The following is a 15,423-nucleotide window of genomic DNA, read 5'->3' as shown; positions in this document are numbered from 1 at the left end:
GAGAAAGGACCATCGGGAAGGGGCTGAGAGGCAGGAGCGTACCCGGGCCCCTGGGGGCCCCGGCGGGCGGGCCCCGGGTCTGCCTTCCCCTGATTCAGTATCGCCAAACATCACTTTGGTCTGACTGACCCTCTCCCTAGTAATCCGGAGGAAAATTACCCCCCTTTCTTGTAATCCGTGCGCACGAGGTGACAGAGGGGACCCTAGGCGCGAATGTACCCGACCTCCTGGAGCCCTCGCTGGGATCCGGGAGGCAAATGGACCCTCATCGAGACTTCCAGGCGAGCTCGGCCATCTGGTCGCCCCATAGGAAAGCATTGTGCGCGACCAGATGGCCGAAGGGGCCTGCGCGACCAGATGGCCGAAGGGGCCTGCGCGACCAGATGGCCGAGGGGACGTGCGCGACCAGATGGCCGAGGGGACAGGCGCGACCAGATGGCCCAGGGGAAAGGCAAAAGGGAAGGGGGAGCTTCCCCGGGCCCTCTGGACCCCGCACCCGGGCACCCTGCCGCCGCGGCAGGACCCGGGACGGAGCCCGGGGCGGGGAGGCCGCCCTCACCGGGCCCCCCCCCCAGGGGCCCGGCCGGGGCTCCGGAACCCAGACGAGCGAGGAGAGGCTCCCCGGCCACAACGGAACCCCGTCCCGGGCCTTTGGCAGTGCCGCAGGCCGGGGGACAGGGCCCGGGGACGGAGACCCCGACCCGGGGCCCGGCCGGGCCCCTGGAACCAGCCGGGGCTCCCGGGACCGCAGGCGATGGGGAAGCCTCCCCGGGCCCTCCGGACCGCGCCCCGGGCACCCTGCCACGCGGAAGGACCCAGGACGGAGCCCGGGGCGGGGAGGCCGCCCTCCCCGGGGCCCCCAGGGGCCCGGCCGGAGCACCTGAACCCAGGCGAGCGAGGGGAGGCTCCCCGGCCACGACGGAACCCCGTCCCGGGCCTTTGGCAGTGCGGCAGGCCGGGGGACAGGGCCCGGGGACGGAGACCCCGACCCAGGGCCCGACCGGGCCCCTGGACCCAGCCGGGGCTCCCGGGACCGCAGGCGCAAGGGAAGCCTCCCCGGGCCCTCCGGACCGCGCCCCGGGCACCCTGCCACGCGGAAGGACCCAGGACGGAGCCCGGGGCGGGGAGGCCGCCCTCCCCGGGGACCCCAGGGGCCCGGCCGGAGCTCCTGAACCCAGGCGAGCGAGGGGAGGCTCCCCGGCCACGACGGAACCCCGTCCCGGGTCTTTGGCAGTGCCGCAGGCCGGGGGACAGGGCCCGGGGACGGAGACCCCGACCCGGGGCCCGCCCGGGCCCCTGGAACCAGCCGGGGCTCCGGGGACCGCAGGCGCAAGGGAAGCCTCCCCGGGCCCTCCGGACCGCGCCCCGGGCACCCTGCCACGCGGAAGGACCCAGGACGGAGCCCGGGGCGGGGAGGCCGCCCTCCCCGGGGACCCCAGGGGCCCGGCCGGAGCTCCTGAACCCAGGCGAGCGAGGGCAGGCTCTCCGGCCACAACGGAACCCCGTCCCGGGCCTTTGGCAGTGCCGCAGGCCGGGGGACAGGGCCCGGGGACGGAGACCCCGACCCGGGGCCCGGCCGGGCCCCTGGAACCAGCCGGGGCTCCCGGGACCGCAGGCGATGGGGAAGCCTCCCCGGGCCCTCCGGACCGCGCCCCGGGCACCCTGCCACGCGGAAGGACCCAGGACGGAGCCCGGGGCGGGGAGGCCGCCCTCCCCGGGGCCCCCAGGGGCCCGGCCGGAGCACCTGAACCCAGGCGAGCGAGGGGAGGCTCCCCGGCCACGACGGAACCCCGTCCCGGGCCTTTGGCAGTGCCGCAGGCCGGGGGACAGGGCCCGGGGACGGAGACCCCGACCCAGGGCCCGACCGGGCCCCTGGACCCAGCCGGGGCTCCCGGGACCGCAGGCGCAAGGGAAGCCTCCCCGGGCCCTCCGGACCGCGCCCCGGGCACCCTGCCACGCGGAAGGACCCAGGACGGAGCCCGGGGCGGGGAGGCCGCCCTCCCCGGGGACCCCAGGGGCCCGGCCGGAGCTCCTGAACCCAGGCGAGCGAGGGGAGGCTCCCCGGCCACGACGGAACCCCGTCCCGGGCCTTTGGCAGTGCCGCAGGCCGGGGGACAGGGCCCGGGGACGGAGACCCCGACCCAGGGCCCGACCGGGCCCCTGGAACCAGCCGGGGCTCCGGGGACCGCAGGCGCAAGGGAAGCCTCCCCGGGCCCTCCGGACTGCGCCCCGGGCACCCTGCCACGCGGAAGGACCCAGGACGGAGCCCGGGGCGGGGAGGCCGCCCTCCCCGGGGACCCCAGGGGCCCGGCCGGAGCTCCTGAACCCAGGCGAGCGAGGGGAGGCTCCCCGGCCACGACGGAACCCCGTCCCGGGCCTTTGGCAGTGCCGCAGGCCGGGGGACAGGGCCCGGGGACGGAGACCCCGACCCGGGGCCCGCCCGGGCCCCTGGAACCAGCCGGGGGCTCCGGGGACCGCAGGCGCAAGGGAAGCCTCCCCGGGCCCTCCGGACCGCGCCCCGGGCACCCTGCCACGCGGAAGGACCCAGGACGGAGCCCGGGGCGGGGAGGCCGCCCTCCCCGGGGACCCCAGGGGCCCGGCCGGAGCTCCTGAACCCAGGCGAGCGAGGGCAGGCTCCCCGGCCACGACGGAACCCCGTCCCGGGCCTTTGGCAGTGCCGCAGGCCGGGGGACAGGGCCCGGGGACGGAGACCCCCACCCGGGGCCCGGCCGGGCCCCTGGGAACAGCCGGGGCTCCGGGGACCGCAGGCGCAAGGGAAGCCTCCCCGGGCCCTCCGGACCGCGCCCCGGGCACCCTGCCACGCGGAAGGACCCAGGACGGAGCCCGGGGCGGGGAGGCCGCCCTCCCCGGGGACCCCAGGGGCCCGGCCGGAGCTCCTGAACCCAGGCGAGCGAGGGCAGGCTCCCCGGCCACGACGGAACCCCGTCCCGGGCCTTTGGCAGTGCCGCAGGCCGGGGGACAGGGCCCGGGGACGGAGGCCCCGACCCGGGGCCCGGCCGGGCCCCTGGAACCAGCCGGGGCTCCCGGGCTCGCAGGCGCAGGGGAAGACCCTCCGGGCACCCTGCCACACGGCAGGACCCAGTTGCCGGCTGAGGACCGAGAGGGGTCCCAGAGTACCCTGTCCCTAGTAATCCGGAGGAAGGCTACCCCCCCATTCTTGAAACCCGCGCGCTCCGAGTGACGGAGGGGACCCTAGGGGCGAACGCGCCCGGCCTCCTGGAGCCCTGGCTGGGATCCGAGAGGCGAATGGACCCTCATCGGGACTTCCAGGCCTGGCCCTGCCATCTGGTCGTCCCATTGGAAAGCATTGCGCGCGACCAGATGGCCGAGGGGAAAGGCGCGACCAGATGGCCGGCAACTGAAAGGACTCCCGCCTGCCCAGCCACCCACCCACCCAACAGGGGCTCGGGGTGGGACTCTGCTTCCCGGCTGGGCCTCAGGCACGGGGAGGACCACCGGAGCTCTCGGGGCCTGGGCGCCCGGGGGAGGGGGGGGAGAGGACTGCCCGGGACCCGTGGAGCCCGTTTCTGGGCACTTTGCCATGCCGCGGCCCGGAGGAGGGAAGCCCCGGAGGCCTGGGAAGGATGTTGCCCGGGCGTAGCCCGTCTGGTCCCCGGCAATGAACCGCACAGCCCCGGCATGGGTGTTCCGGCATACCCTGCCCCTACTAATCCGGAGGAAGGATACCCCCCTTTCTTGTAACTCGCGCGCTGCGAGTGACGGAGGGGACCCTAGGGGCGAACGCGCCCGGCCTCCTGGAGCCCTGGCTGGGATCCGGGAGGCAAATGGACCCTCATCGGGACTTCCAGGCCGGCCCGGCCATCTGGTCGCCCCCATTGGAAAGCACTGCGCGCGACCAGATGGCCGAGGGGAAAGGCGCGACCAGATGGCCGGCAACTGAAAGGACTCCCGCCTGCCCACCCACCAATGGCTCGGGGTGGGACTCTGCTTCCCGGCTGGGCCTCAGGCACGGGGAGGACCACCGGAGCGTCACATCAATGTTTCCCCTGTCTCCTCCTCTCTTGTTTTCTTATACATATTCTCTTTCCATTCTTCTAGTTCTATGTCTCCCATTTCTCTTTCCTTTCTTTCTTTCTCTCTTTTCTTAGCAACTTCTCTTTTTATTTTATTTAGTAATTTTCTTCTTTTGATACATAAACATCCTAATCTCAGAATTAATACTAATAATATCACACAGGTTACTGGAATTAGAATCTTACCAATAAATGAACTACCTAGTTTTATTAAAACGTTTTTAATAGTAGAAAAACCTTTCCCAATTTCCTCCCATACACTTTCAACCTCCAATAGAACAATCTCCTCATGCAAGTCTGCAATATTTCGAATATATTTCTTTAAATCATGACTCTCGTCAGGAATATAAGTACAACAATGTTGCACCTTCAACATTCCACAAACTCCTCCCTCTTTGGCCAAAATGATATCAAGGGCAAGTCGATTCAGCATCACCATGGCTCGCATGGCAACCATTTCTGTATTTACTAATAAAAACCCTCCAGCAGTGCTTGTCGATAAGCGATCCACTACTGTAGACAATTTTCTAATTTTGTGTGCAATCAGAGCTATTCCAACGGCTGGTATCAGTGCTCCAAAAATATCCCCTACAATTTCTGACCAACTTTCCCTCCTTCTACATGTTAGTTGTCTACCTACATCATGCGCACCATCTTTTCCCCTTCCCACATGAAATATCTTTGGGAAGACCAGGCCTAGGTAGCATGTGCCATACCAATGGTCTGGTAATCGATAATAAGCTTTGTTCCCACAGATAAAATATAATCCAGGGAATACCGGATCTTTTCCTCCTTTAAATCTCCATCCCCCCATGATCCTATACGTATCATGGCATTCACTCGCACCTATGAAATAGTTATCATATACAGTTTCATTTCTTCTAATACACAATTTTCCACTCTGAGGCTAATCTAAAACCATAGCCTGACTGGTTTCTCCTTTCAAATGTTTTTCTCTTTTAACGTCGCAGACCGTCTTTTCTCCCTTTCCCTCAGGTATCTTCCTTTGCATCTTGATTCTCCTTTCTTCTACCATATCTAAAAAAGTCTTTTCTTCCCTCTTCAGACTACAATTGAGATTATGTTTAAATACTGCTTCTAAAGTTAATTCTCTAGTTTCTAAGAAAAATTCACCTAAAACTTTACCAGGTTTTACCTTATCCAATTAAGGAACTACGGGTACTTGTGAAAAATTTGTATCCACATCAGAAAATATAATAATCTAGTTTCCCTGTTTTATAAAACAAACTTGCTAATACACTACAAGTTATTCCATATGTCACGGGAAGGTGGTGGTACGTAACACCTTCAGACACTGATGCAGGTAACTGCATGCAGACGTAACAATCTCTCACATCCATAGTTTTTACGTATTCATATAATAACTTTGAGAAAACGTCGTTAGAAAAATCAGTTATGGATCTATCCTTATGTAAATCAGTTCTATCTATTACTCTAGTTGGATGAGTATCATTAATCTTTTCTATATTAGTCTTATTCTCACTATGACCTTCTATTGTTTCGAACGTTACTTTAAATGAGACAATTAAAGCTAATACACTCCACAGAAGCATTAGTAATCCTGTACAGCAACAACACACCTTGCACCATCTTCGAAGGAACACACATGTAGATTTTCTACCTTCTGTGTTTGACATTTCGGAAATGATCAGTGTCTTTTGACTTAGCCTCGTCTACTCATAACTAGTTTTGTTTAAACCCAAGGCTCTAAGCGCCTACTTGGTTCCTTTCGGGTACGTCTCTTATTCAGTAATTCAATCTCTCTGTGAAACCTTCATCTCTTCAATCTGGCATTTGATCACTCTTCTCTTCGTTCTCACAGTCTTGGTTCAGAATTTCCTGAACATCCGTCTCTTCTCCGATGTCGGACAAGATAACTCTCAGGATTTCCAAATCTTCGTCTTCCTCAACCACTTCCGGTATAGTCACACCTAGACTTCCTTGGCTATCTGCTTCCTCTTGTACTTCAGGAAGTGCCACGTATGTCCATTCTGGTGACTTGTTCTTCTGGTTGGGTTTCTTAGTCCGTTTTCCCTTCTCCAAGGGTGTCTGATCAATGTCCTTTGATTTTTCTTGGCTAGACACCTCATTCTCTTGTTCTGCTCTATATGAATTTACTCGTGTCAATCGATATCTTAATCGTTTTATCTTGTTTGGCGAAATTTCTTCCTTTGCTGGCCTTTTCAACTTACTTCCCTTTTCACTTCGTTCAGTTCTCCATGCTCTTTTCCTCAACACCCGACCTTCTTGTACTCCTTCTTCACTGTCCTCAGATTCAGTTTCACCTTGACTCTTACCTTCGATAGATTTTCTCTCCACAACTTTCTGTTCTCTTTCTAATTTTGTCCCGCCTCGTGTTTCTTCCACGCAATCTTCCTGCTGACTAACTGTCCCTTATTCTACCTGGATGTGTGGTTTCCCTGCACCTCCTCGGGGGTCTTCCGCAACAATCTTACCCTTACTCTCTGCATCTAGTACCGCACCTTCTACTTCTGTGACCTCAGGTGGAATTTCTCTCGTTTTTACATTTGGAGCTTCCTTATCGAGAATTTCCTTGACAGTTTCCTCACTGTTTTCTTTTACACCTTCATGTACTTGTACTTGTTCAGTATCTGACTCTGAGCTAGTGTCAGAAATCTCCAATCTCCTTCTTAATGGTAGATTCTCTGGTGCTATAACTGGACTTGATTCTAACTCCCCCCTTCCAGGAGTTGGTCTTGTTTTTGTTTCTTCTGAATCTGACTGGGAACTGGTATCAGATTCTTCCAAGTATTCCTCTTCAGGGTTATTCACTGGATTAGGAATTTGCAAGGTATGACTTGCATGAATCCAGTTCTTCACTCTGGCACATTTCACAGCTGCCGTTGTGGTCAAGATTACTTGACGTGGTTTTCCCCACCGTGGGACCAGACAATTTCTTCTTCTATGCACTTTAACTCTTACCCAATCTACTGGACTTAAATCATGAGCTGGCTTCTTTTCAAGAGTGGTTGCATCCGGTCCAACTTGATGAAACACAGAATGAACAGAATCAGCCAATCCCTTGCAATAATCCAACACAAAGTCATCAGAAATAGGCAGTAGTTTGTTGACAGGAATGAAAACATGTCTCATTGCCCTCCCCATTACAATTTCGTGGGGACTCAATCCAGTATTCCTATCAGGGATAGATCTAATAGTCATGAGCACTAGAGGCAAGACATCAGGCTATTTCAAACCTGTGGCCAAACACATTTTCCCCAATCTATTTTAATGGTGCCATTCACTTGTTCTACCACTCCAGAAGCCTCTGGGTGGTAAGCACAATGCAGTTTTTGCTGTACATTCAATGCTTCACAAATCAGTTTCATGATTTCATTATGAACATGCTTTCCTCTATGTGATTGGATCGTGACTGGAAAACCAAATCTGGGAATGTATTCTCTCAATAGGAGTTTTGCTACAGTAATTCCATCACTCCTTCAAGTCGGGTACGCTTCCACCCAACGTGAAAATAAGCAAACTACTACTAGAACATACCTCAGCCTATTGCAGGGGGCATCTCAATGAAGTCAATCTGCATTCTGGTGAAAGGCCCTCCTTCCCTTCCTATCGTTCCTAGGCTCACCACTGTTTTTCTTCCAGGACTGTGTTGCTGATATATAAGGCATCTCTGACACAGGCTCTCAGCTACAAGTCTAAACTTGGCATTATACCATGTCTGTTTGAAAAGCCTAATCATAGCATCCCTTCCTACATGTGCTTGTCCATGATACATCCGTGCCATGGTAGAGACCATGCTATCAGGCATGACTGGTCTTCCATCCCGATAAACCCAAACGCGATCTGTCTCTCAGGGTGCACATCCTGATTTTATCCACTGTTTCCTTTCCTCATCTCCTGCCTCTTCTTGTAACTGCCTCACCTCCTCCGATGTATTCACAGTGTTAGTAAAAAGTAAGGGATATGAATTCATTTATTTTTCCCTGCCTCGATTAACCAAATTCTGGTTGCGGGCACAATATTGTGCCATATCATTCGCAAACTCGTTCCCAGCCGACACATAGTCAGCGGTTTTCGAATGGGCAGCACATTTTACTACTGCCAATTGCTAAGCCAGCTGTATCGCCTCAAGCAACTTTCCAACCACTTCAGCATTCCTTATAGGAGTTCCACTCGATGTCAAAAACCCTCTTTGGGACCAAATCTGCCCAAAGTCATGCACCACACCAAAGCCATACAGACTATCGGTAATCACAGTGACTCTCAGATTCTTTCCCAACTTGCACGCTCTTGTTAATACAAACAGTTCAGCAACCTGGGCTGATCTCACTCCTTTCAGACAAGACGCTTCCAGTACAGCTGCTACAGTACACACTGCGTACGCTGCACTCAAAATCCCTTCGTCTGTTCTCAAACATGACCCATCCACAAACATCACATAGTCACTTTCTTTCAGAGGCATATCTTTTATATCAGGTCGTGGTTTGGTACAAAAGTCAAGCACTTCTACACAATCATGATCCACATCATCCCTGACTTCCACATACTCAGCATCAGGTAACAACGTTGATGGGTTCACATTGAGATACCTCACAAGGCTCACATTCGTTGCGCCTAAAATGACCTTCTCATACTTAGTTAGACGACTATGCGTCATAAACTGGGTGCGACTCCTAGTTAAAAGGATCGCCACATCATGAGGCACAAACACTCTCACAGGATATCCTATCACAATTCCTTCACTCTGTTCCAAGCTCTTACAGGTAGCCGCTACAGCTTTCAAACAACCAGGCAATGCCACAGCTACAGGATCTAGTATAGCCAAAAAATATGCAATTGGTCGCCTTAATTTTCCATGTTTCTGTACCAACACAGAAAGTGCACACCCATTCCTCTCGCTGCGATAGAGCTCAAACTCCTTTGCATAGTCAGGCATTCCGAGAGCTGGGGCTTCACACAAACCATCTCTTAATTGTTTAAAAGCCTTCAACTCTTCCTTATTCAATTCAATGGGGTCTTTCACATCACTCTTTGTCAAGCGTACCAGAGGTTTTGCAATCAGTGAGAAGTTGCTGATCCACTGAAGACAATATCGAACCATTCCAAGAAACATTCTCACCTCTCTTTGAGTCATGGGTGCTCTCATTCCTTTGATTATCCTGATCCAAACTGCAGTCACCATTCTCAGCCCTTTTTCAATTTTATGGCCTAAATACTGTATTTCCTTTTGACAAAATTGTAATTTTGATGGGGATACCTTAAGTCCGCCATCCGTCAAATGATTCAGCAACGCAACAGTATTCACTACACAGGCTTCTCGGGTTCTCGATGCCACCAGTAGGTCATCGATATATTGGACTAGTACTGAGCTTTCAAGCATTTTTCAAAATCTGATTGAATATAGATGGACTTTCTGTATACCCCTGTGGGATTCGGCACCATGCCAAAGTACGTTCGCCAAACCGGAACGCAAAAATCTGTTGGCTATCACGATGCAATGGAATGGGAAAGATAGCGTGACACAGATCAATGACTGTTTACCATTTTGCATCATGAGGAATCTGGTATAGAATCACAGAAGGGTTTGGTACGATGGGACAACATGATACAACAATTTTATTAACTTTTCTCAGGTCTTGTACTATCCTCAATGTTCCGTTAGGCTTTTTAAGACCCATAATCGGTGAATTGCATGGACTACTCATAATTTCTCTCAAAATACCTTGTTCAATCATTCTGTCTATTATAGGTGTTACTCCTGCAATTATTTCAGGGGTCAATGTATACTGGGGAATATTTGGGTAACTTATTCCTTCTTTTACAGTGATTTTTACGGGATCTACATTTCTCATTTGTCCCACATCTTCTCCCGTGAAATCCCATACCTCGGGTCTCACTGTTTTCTTCAGCTCTTGAGGCAATTCCTCAGGGTCAAATACAGCAAATGCCCCAGTAACCTCAGGTTCCATATTGGCCATAGTCATTTTGTATAATACATCCTCATCAGGAGTCTCAAAAGCTATGCCATCAGGAGCACAGAAGATTGTACAATTAATCTTACACAACAAGTCCCTCCCTAACAAATTCACAGGGCTAGTGTCACATACGACAAAGCGGTGCATGTCGGATAATTTCCCTATTTTAACTTTAACTGGTGCAGTAAGATATATTTTTATCTGTCTGTTTGAAACTCCAACTACTTGGATTGTGTCATCCGAGAGAGGAAGATTGTTAACGTCAGCTGATCTAACAGTTGAACGAGTAGCACCAGTATCTACTAGGAAAGTAATGTTTTCATCATTTATCTTTCCGTTCACAAAAGGGCCTGTCTGGTCTACTTCCAGAGTTGCGCCAACTACGCACTCTTCTTCCTCTCCTCGGCACCGTCAATAACTCTCTTCTGACTCACTCACATCGCGTTGCAGCCAATACTGCGAAACAGCACAAACACGCGGCAGCTTAGTTACCTGTTCTTCGGTGTAGAATCCTGTCTCATTACTGTATCTCTGAGGGTTTACGCTCTGTGGAAAAGGTGGTTTTGGCACCTGACACTGTTGGGCAACAACCTGCTGCTGTCGCTGTGGTTGACAACTCACCTCATTCTGCACCTGCGGATTTAATGATGCATTATCGCCATTAGCACTTGGGGGTAATTTACACTCGGATTTCCAATGCCCTACCTTTCCGCAGCTATGACACGGCCACTTCTTTTTAGCTTCATCTAAACTAATCTGTTCCTTTCCTTTCCCAATATTGGGTTTTTGTTTCACATGGCTCATGCCATTTGCCTGTTCAATCAGTTGGGCTTCTTGTCTTTCTGCCACCTTAACCTGAGCCCACATGGCCTTTTCTTTTAACTTACGTTGCTTAGCTTCGATCTCGTCACTAAAATATTTTGCATGCCTCAATACCTCATCTATCTTTTTATTTTGCCAATCCACAGTATGCTGTTTTATCATTTCGCTTACTTCAGGTCGCAACCCATACACAAATCGATATACAAAATGACTTACATCTTTCTCGCTCAAATTTTCATAACCACTGTATTGCTTAAAAGCCAATAACAATTTCTCATAATAAGCATGTACATATTCTTTTACTTCCTGGTGAGTTCTATCAATTTTTACCCGATCAGTTTCTTTTGGAGGTACTTTATTTTTCAAGAAAGTAACTACCTGTTCATATTTTCTCATTACTTCTGGATCAGGGGCACCTGTTTTAGGATCTCTAGGGTATTCCTGAGTGGGCTAACCTACTGTAATTTTACATTCTGTCCATAGATCTGCTGGCACAATTATATCAAACAGACAATTCAAATCTATCCATAGTACTTTTGATAATTTGACAAACCTATCTACCTGCCGGTAGCATTCCACAGGCTTCTCGCGAAGCCTGGGGAAATCGTTGGTAAATGATAGAATGTCCTGTCTAGTCCAAGGAACATGCACATAACCTCCTCCTGGGATCTTCCTCATAGGGCATTCAGTTACCACTGTCTCTTTTTCTCTTACTGGGAAAGCTGAAAATGCCCTGTCTGTTGCATCGTCTCGTTTCCCAAACCACCTGTTCTTTCATTTGTCTACATCGCCCCATTTTCTTAGCAAAACAATCAGTTCTTTAATTTGTGTTAATCTTCCTGCAGTATTCAAATTCTCGAAGTCTACTCTGTATGGTTTCTGTAATGACTTTATTTTCTCAAAATCAATATCAATTTCACTCGCTACTTCTTCCAGTTTTTCATGCAAACTTCTTGCCCTCCATGTTATACTTTTACATAAAAACATTAGCTCTTCATCCTGATATGCTTTTAATTTTTCTGTTGGAATTGTCCCTACTATTAGTTCTTCCAAAGTTATTTTCAATTTCGCCACATCTAAAGGTCGAGGTTCGGCATCTTTTCGCTGTAAACTCCTTAACCAATCACTTAGTTAATCAGAAGTGGGACCTACAGGGATTGTTTCATTCCTTACTCGTTCTATACTTCTCTCTGGGGATTCTGGTGCCAATTCTGTTGTCATCAATGTTTTATTTGCCGGACTTTGATTCACTGTCAAATTTTTAGGAGCACTTAACCCAGAAGTTCCTACCAATTGTCCCCATGGATTTTCTCCTGAATCTCTTTTCACCATTTCAGTTTGTTCATTACTGTTGTAAGGGATCGTTAGACAATGCTCACTATCCTTCTGTTTATTAAAGACAGGCATCACTGGTCCTATCGTTACAGGAACAGTTACGGCTTCCATATTTTTAGTTAATTCCCTAATCTTTTCAGTTAATTCCAGGGTAGTTCTAGCCAATTCAGCTGAATTTTCATTTGCCATCCTAACGGGCTGTGTATTTTCAGATTCCCTAAATGGATTGTTTTTTCCAAAATCAGGTGGCGTTGGCTCAAATGTCTTATTTCGTGGTGCTTCTTTTACTGGCGCATTTGGCATCAGCAAAGTGGAATTTGGTTGGTACGGGGGAGGATTTTTATAAAACATGTCCTCGAGCACATCATCCTCCGACTCATTCACACCATACTTGTAGCCTTCTGACCCTGTATTGTTTCTCTTCTCAGTACACTTTCTACTACTAGTCTCTTCAGCATTTCTCATAGGGAACATCCCATCAGCCATATTTGCACTCCGCCATCTCCTCATTCTGTCATCATGATTCTCCTGTCCACACGGTCTCCCAAACATGTATTTATACCTTCCGCCACTCCGCTGTCGCTTCCTTTCATACACCTCATCTTCCCATTCTGTTAACGCTTCAAACTGAGTAGGTCTAGGTCTCGGTTCTAGTCTCATCATTCTTTCTCTTAAATTCCTTAATACCGCTAAACTAAAGGAGCCATTTTCTGGGGATGCTAATGCTCCATCTTCTTTGGTATACTTTGCCCAATTATCTGACCAAATACATGTATGGTACCCATATTTCGCCACCATAAAGGATGCGGGCGATTTTGGTGGGGGAAGTATCTGTCCTTCCCTAGTCACAATTGGCTTATCCTTTTTAAATAAATTCTTGATTTTCCCAAACCATGACTTATTCTCTTTCTCTGGTAGATCGTAATACATAATTTTCCTTATTCTGTATCGCTAGATTTCCTCTACGACTATTCTGTGGTCTTATCCAATCGTAGCGCGACTCACACTAATGCACCAATCTGGAGCGTCTACGTCACTCTGTAATTCTCCACTCCTAGCGTGGCGTACACTAACGCACCAATCCGGAGCGTTTACGTCTCTTAATGGCTGGCCAATCCCAGCACGGTCTTTCTGACGTCAGCTTTTCTCACTACTCCTGCTTCTGCTGACCCCTCCTTTACAATTTTTATCGGCAAACTTTCTCTACGTTCTTTTTCATTCAAATCTCTGTTAGTAACGACATAAAAACACCACCAATGTCCGCTTCGCTAAACCAAAGGAATAGTTTTTACCTTTTACACAATAATTCCGTATTTCTCAAGAACAGCGCTTACCTCTGCCCTACCACGGAATTATTCCATTCGCCGATAAAGTAGCACTTTCCTCTACCTTTTTCTTCTAACTAGCAATAGCTAACCATTTCTCTGGAGATAAAACACATGTAGAGACTACACTGCTCCTGAGAATTAAGGCCAGAGTTTCACGATAAAACCGAGTGCTATTTCACTTACGCACATTCATACGGAAAATGTAGTCCATTCGCACAAGAATTCTGTATTTCTTGAGAGCAAGAATCATTCTTATTCGTTGATAAAGTAGCACTTCCCTCTACTTTACCCTTCTTACAAGCTTATGGGAGACCTATTACCTTTCCAGTGATAAGCATAATCAGAGATCACAATTGACTCCTGTTTTTAAGACCGAAATTTCACAGGTGGCCTTCGCTATTCATAGACCACTTTCACACAGAAAATCCCTACCGATAACACACAACGATGTTACCAATTCGAACCCAGACAATGCGTTGTGCGACTCCAATCGTCACACGTTTTCCCCGTGTACCTACAGGGCAACAAGACAATACACTGTGCGACTTCACTTGCCACACGTTTTCCCCATGTAACTACAGGGCATCCAACTTCCTACATCCCAGAAGTCTTCAGAAACAACATAAAACGTGACGCGATTCAACGTCAAATGTTAGTACATAAATCAATAATAAATCAATCATTCATCACCCAATTATCAATAATTGAGAAATCAAAAATCAATAAGCAATAATCACCAAACCAATACAATAAAACCATAACTCTGCTACCAGGAAAACTGATCCAGCGGAAAGGGGGTGACATTTTTACAGATCCTCCCTGCGTTACAGATCCGTCACCGCACTTACTCATTCACACACACATTCATTGGTGGGGCCCATAACACCAACACTCATATGTCTCACTTCGAATCTGCACACAGGAGGATGATGAATCCGCTGGACATGTGGGGGGGTACCTTATAACCTATAGGGAAGGAAATTTGTTACAATATTTACATATATACATCAATAACCATAGAATCCTAACCTTAACATCAAGGCACTCGACCACTTGGTCGATGGACCAATTAGTTGGATTAGTTGATGGTGATTTAGAACCAGCTAAAACACATTAAAGCTTCGGAATTCTTATTCAATGCTCTATTTAAAGAACCACAAACTCATTTTCTGTTAATCAATGTTTAGTTTATCTAATTAATTGCTTTTAGTTGCATAATTTGCATTTTCGGTCAACAAAGTTCCAATTTAATTAATCAACACAATTTAGCATGACATTTATATTTACCTATTCTTGCTATCGGGGTCTTTTCTCTAATTCTGTTAGCTCTGCATAACTCAAATCTCTTATGATAAATCGTCCCAATCGAATGCAGGCCAAGATTCAAAAAGTCTGAAAAGTTCCTTTGCTCAGCACTGCACAGTCCCAAAGATATCCAAAGGACCAAGCAATTGTGCAAGCAAGTCGGTCACGCAAATTCGGGACACCCCTCCAGAACGCACTCTCCCTCCAGGACGCACTACTCTCTCTCTATTCTACTATCCTTTTATAACAAATTCTGGGGAACATGTAACATTTACTGAATAGGGAATGTTTTGGGATTGGTTGAACCCCTTGAAGTTACAATCTAATTTTCTATTTCTCTAAGTCTGGGGTTCTCATAAGATTTGCTATGTCATTCCCTTAGGTCATGCAGTTCTCATGTGAAACGATCCGATGTATCAACATATTGGCTTTCCGTTATAGGTGGCTTTTGATCTTGCGGGTCAGTCATACTGACTGAATTCTGGCAGTCCTCCACGTTCCTATCCTTGACAAGGAACACTGTGCTCTGAAATTGAGGATGCCTGGAGATCTTCGGAGCCATCCGAGTCTGCGCAGTAGTCATCGCGCTCACAGGACGGT

Source organism: Triturus cristatus, chromosome 2_2 (genome assembly GCF_964204655.1).
Source record: "Triturus cristatus chromosome 2_2, aTriCri1.1, whole genome shotgun sequence".
Lineage (NCBI taxonomy): Eukaryota > Metazoa > Chordata > Amphibia > Caudata > Salamandridae > Triturus > Triturus cristatus.
This window is presented reverse-complemented; position numbering follows the sequence as displayed.